Source organism: Mustela lutreola, chromosome 1, assembly GCF_030435805.1.
Source record: "Mustela lutreola isolate mMusLut2 chromosome 1, mMusLut2.pri, whole genome shotgun sequence".
NCBI lineage: Eukaryota > Metazoa > Chordata > Mammalia > Carnivora > Mustelidae > Mustela > Mustela lutreola.
The window spans coordinates 169,940,588-169,946,587 of NC_081290.1; positions in this window are offsets into that span (position 1 = coordinate 169,940,588).

The window sequence follows — 6,000 nt, forward strand, 5'->3', positions numbered from 1 at the left end:
TTGCTATGCCGAACTCAGCAGACACAGTCACAACACAGCAGTAGCGTTTGTGTCTTAGCATGGTACTCTATGCCTATTACCATCTCCCGGGGTAGTTAAGGCTTTGCCTTTGCTCTGGCGCTCAGGCAGACTCGGTTCTAGGCCAGTGCCTTCACCACAGGAGAGAGGAGGCGACAGGATCCCTGCACACAGCCCATGCACGGGATGGGGATCTGTGGGGGACTGTCTCCAACCTTTCCCCCGCACACCACCTGCCACCCACATCGCTGCCACATCTTGGTGGTAGACGGCATCTGACTGCCCGTTCCTCCATGGGGTTGTTTCTGCGAGTTTAGAGTATGTCACCTGGTGGCAAGCCCAAGTCTGCATTGGGACAGGTGGCCAAGAGGATGCTGTCCCCTTGGTACGAGAGGCACAGGACAAGCCTACCTTCTGCCCAGACTCCTTCCTCAGAGTGGAGCAGGCGCCTCTGCCTTAGTCGTCCCCTCATGTCTCCTTAGCAGCCAGGGTTCCATCTCTCCGCACAGGGAGCGGTTAACACTTGTCTTGCCACCGGCCTGCTGTTCGTGCCACGGCAGGCTATCCTGCTTCCCGTGCGTTTCCCAACCCCAAGGCCAAGAGCTCCTTCTCTTCTCCAGGGGCGGCGTGCTGCGCCTTCCCCACACTTGGCTTCTCTCTCAGGCAGAGGGGATGCTAGCGCAAATGGCATTTCGCTCCATGCGGGTATCATCCATCGAGCTGCGGAGACTAGCTCAGGCAGTAGCAGCAGCATCCCCAAACCCAACTATGATGTCCCAAGGAACGCTGTACTTTCCCAGGGAGATGCCCAAGCAAAGAGGCTTTCTCTGTAGTGGGTTTCTCCTACCGCGAGACTGGAATCAAGCAAGGAGCCGCAGCCCGCAGAACATTTCTCATCGAATGCTGTGCTTTCACAGAGGCTTGTGCTTGGAGCGAACCGCACTTCGCTGCTGCTTCCTCAGCAAGGCTTCAGTCGCGTCAGGGAAGAAGAGTTGCGGGAGAGCAGGTGCCTCTTGGGCCTTGCTTTCCCGGGCTCCATATTCGCGTCCTGGGTTCACCATGCCAGGCCGAATTAAGTAGAGACAGCCACAACGCTGCAGTAGCGTGCATAACCAAAATGGCACTCTATGCACACTACCATCTCCCAAGGTAGGCATCGCTTGGCCTTTTACTCTGGCGCTCAGGCAAAACCGCGGACTAGGCCAGTGCTTTCCCCACAGGAAAGGATAGGTGACAGGAACCCTGCAAACCGCCTGTCCACTGAATAGGGAGCTTTGGGGGACTGTCCCCACTCCTTCCCCTTAAACCCCGTGCCAACTCCAAGCTTCCACATCGTGGAGGAAGTCAGCATCTGACTCCCTGTTATTTCAGGGAGCTGTTGCTGCGAGTTCAGCGTAGGCGCCTGGTGGCTAGAGCATGTAAGCCCCAGGGACAAGTGGCCAAGGAGCTGCTGTCTCCTTGGGCCTAGAGGCTCAGGACAGGCATGCTTTCTACCTAGAATCCTTCCTAAGAGTGGAGAACGCGCCCTGCCATACTCATCCCCTAATGTCTACTTAGCAGCCAGGATTCCATCTCTCCGCACAGGGAGCCGGTGACACTTGTCTTGCCACCGGCCTGCTGTTCGTGCCACGGCAGACTATCCTGCTTCACGTGCGTTTCCGGTCCCCAAGGCCATTGGCTCCTTCTCTTATCCGGGGGCGGCATCTTGCGCCTTCCCCACACTTGGCTTCTCTCTCAGGCAGAGGGGATGCTAGGGCAAAGGGCATTTCCCTCCATGCGGGTATCTTCCACCGAGCTTCGGAGACTAGCTCAGGCAAGCAGCAGGAGCATCCCCAAACCCAACTGTGATGTCCCAAGGAACGCTGTGCTTTCCCAGGAGAGAGGCCCAGGCAAAGAGGCTTTCTTTGTATGTGGGGTTCTCCAACCGCGAGACTGGACTCAGGCAAGCAACAGCATCCCGCAGAACATTTCTGAGCGAATGCGGTGCTTTCACAGAGGCTTTGGTTTGGAGCGAACAGCACTTCGCTGCTGCTTCCTCAGCAAGGCTTCAGTCGCGTCAGGGAAGAAGAGTTGCGAGAGAGCTGGCGCCTCTTGGGCCTTGCTTTCCCGGGCTCCATATTGGCGTCCTGGGTTCACCCTGCCAGGCCGAATTAAGTAGACACAGCTACAACGCTGCAGTAGCGTGTGTAGCCTAGGATGGCACTCTATGCACACTACCATCTCACACTGTAGGCATCGCTTGGCCTTTTACTCTGGCGCTCAGGCGGACTCGCGGACTAGGCCAGTGCTTTCCCCACAGGAAAGGAGAGGTGACAGGAACCCTGCACACCGCCTGTCCACTGAATAGGGAGCTTTGGGGGACTGTCCCCACTCCTTCCCCTTAAACACCATGCCAACTACAAGCTTCCACATCGTGGAGGAAGTCAGCATCTGACTCCCTGTTATTTCAGGGAGCTGTTGCTGCGAGTTCAGCGTAGGCGCCTGGTGGCTAGAGCATGTATGCCCCAGGGACAGGTGGCCAAGGAGCTGCTGTCTCCTTGGGCCCAGAGGCTCAGGACAGGCATGCTTTCTACCCAGACTCCTTCCTAAGAGTGGAGCACGCGCCCTGTCATACTCATCCCCTCCTGTCTACTTCGCAGCCAGGCTTCCGTCTCTCTGCACTGGGAGCCGGTGATACTTTTATTACCACCAGCCGCTGTGCCTGTCAGAGCCGCCTCTCCTGTTTCGTAACCGTTTCCAGACCAGAAGGCCAACGGCTCCTGCTCTTCTCCCCGGGCAGCGTGCTGCACCTTCCACAGATATGCTCCTGGGGAGCGCAGTGAAAAACGTGTCCCTTTCCTTAAGGCTCTTTCCACAGGCGCAAGCGCGCTTCTCTCTCAGGCAGAGGGGATGCCTAGGCATAGAGGATTTCGCTCCATGCGGGTTTATTACACAGGGCTGAGAAGAACAGCTCAGGCAACAGGAGAATTCCTCAGCCCCGACTCTGATTTCCCAATGAATGCTGTGCTTTCCCAGGGGGGATGCCAGGGCAAAGAGGCTTTCGCTCTATGCGGGATTCTCCCATAGTGCTGCGAATACTAGGCTAAGGCAAGTAACAAAAGCAGCCCACAGAACCGACTCTGATTTCCAGCAAATGCTATGCTTTCGCAGAGGTTTTCAGCTTGGCACGAACTGCTCTTTGCCGCTGCTTCCTCAGAAAGGCTTTGGGTGTTCACTCTGTCGCGGCAGGGAAGAAGAGCCGCATGAGAGCTGATGTCTCTTGGGACTTGCTTTCCCGGGCTCCGGGTTCACGCCCGGGGTTCACCGTGCTATGCCGAACTCAGCTGACACAGTCAGAACCCTGCAGCAGGGTGTGTGTCTTAGCATGGCACTTCTATGCCTATTACCATCTCCTGGTGTGGGTAAGGCTTTGCCTTTTGCTCTGGCGCTCAGGCAGACTCGGCGTCTAGTCCAGTGCCTTCACTTCTGCCCTAGTCGTCCCCTCATGTCTCCTTAGCAGCCAGGCTTCCATCTCTCCGCACAGGGAGCGGGTGACACTTGCCTTGCCACCGGCCTGCTGTACGTGCCACGGCAGGCTATCCTGCTTCACGTGCGTTTCCGGACCCCAAGTCCAATGGCTCCTTCTCTTCTCCGGGGGCGGCGTCCTGCGCCTTCCCCACACTTGGCTTCTCTCTCAGGCAGAGGGGATGCTAGGGCAAAGGGCATTTCGCTCCATGCGGGTAACTTCCACCGAGCTGCGAAGACTAGCTCAGGCAATAGCAGCAGCATCCCCAAACCCAACTCTGATTTCCCAAGGAACGCTGTGCTTTCCCAGGGGAGATGCCAAGGCAGAGCGGATTTCTTTGTATGCGGGTTTCTCAAACCGCGAGACTGGACTCAGGCAAGCAGCAGCATCCCGCAGAACATTTCTGAGCGAATGCGGTGCTTTCACAGAGGCTTTGGTTTGGAGCGAACAGCACGTCGCTGCTGCTTCCTCAGCAAGCCTTCAGTCGCGTCAGGGAAGAAGAGTTGCGGGAGAGCTGGTGCCTCTTGGGCCTTGCTTTCCCGGGCTCCATATTGGCGTCCTGGGTTCACCCTGCCAGGCCGAATTAAGTAGACACAGCTACAACGCTGCAGTAGCGTGTGTAGCCTAGGATGGCACTCTATGCACACTACCATCTCACACTGTAGGAATCGCTTGGCCTTTTACTCTGGCGCTCAGGCGGACTCGCGGACTAGGCCAGTGCTTTCCCCACAGGAAAGGAGAGGTGACAGGAACCCTGCACACCGCCTGTCCACTGAATAGGGAGCTTTGGGGACTGTCCCCACTCCTTCCCATAAACCCCGTGCCAACTCCAAGCTTCCCCATCGTGGAGGAAGTCAGCATCTGACTCCCTGTTATTTCAGGGAGCTGTTGCTGCGAGTTCTGCGTAGGCGCCTGGTGGCTAGAGCATGTATGCCCCAGGGACAGGTGGCCAAGGAGCTGCTGTCTCCTTGGGCCCAGAGGCTCAGGACAGGCATGCTTTCTACCCAGACTCCTTCCTAAGAGTGGAGCACGCGACCTGCCATACTCATCCCCTCCTGTCTACTTAGAAGAAAGGCTTCCGTCTCTCTGAACAGGGAGCCGGTGACACTTGTATTACCACCAGCCGCTGTGCCTGTCAGGGCCGGCTCTCCTGCTTCGTAACCGTTTCCAGACCAGAAGGCCAACGGCTCCTGCTCTTCTCCCCGGGCAGCGTGCTGCACCTTCCACAGATATGCTCCTGGGGAGCGCAGTGAAAAACGTGTCCCTTTCCTTAAGGCTCTTTCCACAGGCGCAAGCGCGCTTCTCTCTCAGGCAGAGGGGATGCCGAGGCATAGAGGATTTCGCTCCATGCGGGTTTATTACACAGGGCTGAGAAGACCAGCTCAGGCAACAGGAGAATTCCTCAGCCCCGACTCTGATTTCCCAATGAATGCTGTGCTTTCCCAGGGGGGGATGCCAGGGCAAAGAGGCTTTCGCTCTATGCGGGATTCTCCCATAGTGCTGTGAATACTAGGCTAAGGCAAGTAACAAAAGCAGCCCACAGAACCGACTCTGATTTCCCAGCAAATGCTATGCTTTCGCAGAGGTTTTCAGCTTGGCACGAACTGCTCTTCGCCGCTGCTTCCTCAGAAAGGCTTTGGGTGTTCACTCTGTCGCGGCAGGGAAGAAGAGCCGCATGAGAGCTGATGTCTCTTGGGACTTGCTTTCCCGGGCTCCGGGTTCACGCCCGGGGTTCACCGTGCTATGCCGAACACAGCTGACACAGTCAGAACCCTGCAGCAGGGTGTGTGTCTTAGCATGGCACTTCTATGCCTATTACCATCTCCTGGTGTGGGTAAGGCTTTGCCTTTTGCTCTGGCGCTCAGGCAGACTCGGCGTCTAGGCCAGTGCCTTCACCTCTGCCCTAGTCGTCCCCTCATGTCTCCTTAGCAGCCAGGCTTCCATCTCTCCGCACAGGGAGCGGGTGACACTTGCCTTGCCACCGGCCTGCTGTACGTGCCACGGCAGGCTATCCTGCGTCACGTGCGTTTCCGGACCCCAAGGCCAATGGCTCCTTCTCTTCTCCGGGGGCGGCGTCCTGCGCCTTCCCCACACTTGGCTTCTCTCTCAGGCAGAGGGGATGCTAGGGCAAAGGGCATTTCCCTCCATGCGGGTATCTTCCACCGAGCTGCGGAGACTGGCTCAGGCAATAGCAGCAGCATCCCCAAACCCAACTCTGATTTCCCAAGGAACGCTGTGCTTTCCCAGGGGAGATTCCCAGGCAGAGCGGATTTCTTTGCATGCGGGTTTCTCAAACCGCGAGACTGGACTCAGGCAAGCAGCAGCATCCCGCAGAACATTTCTGAGCGAATGCGTTGCTTTCACAGAGGCTTTGGTTTGGAGCGAACAGCACTTCGCTGCTGCTTCCTCACCAAGGCTTCAGTCGCGTCAGGGAAGAAGAGTTGCGGAAGAGCTGGCGCCTCTTGGGCCTTGCTTTC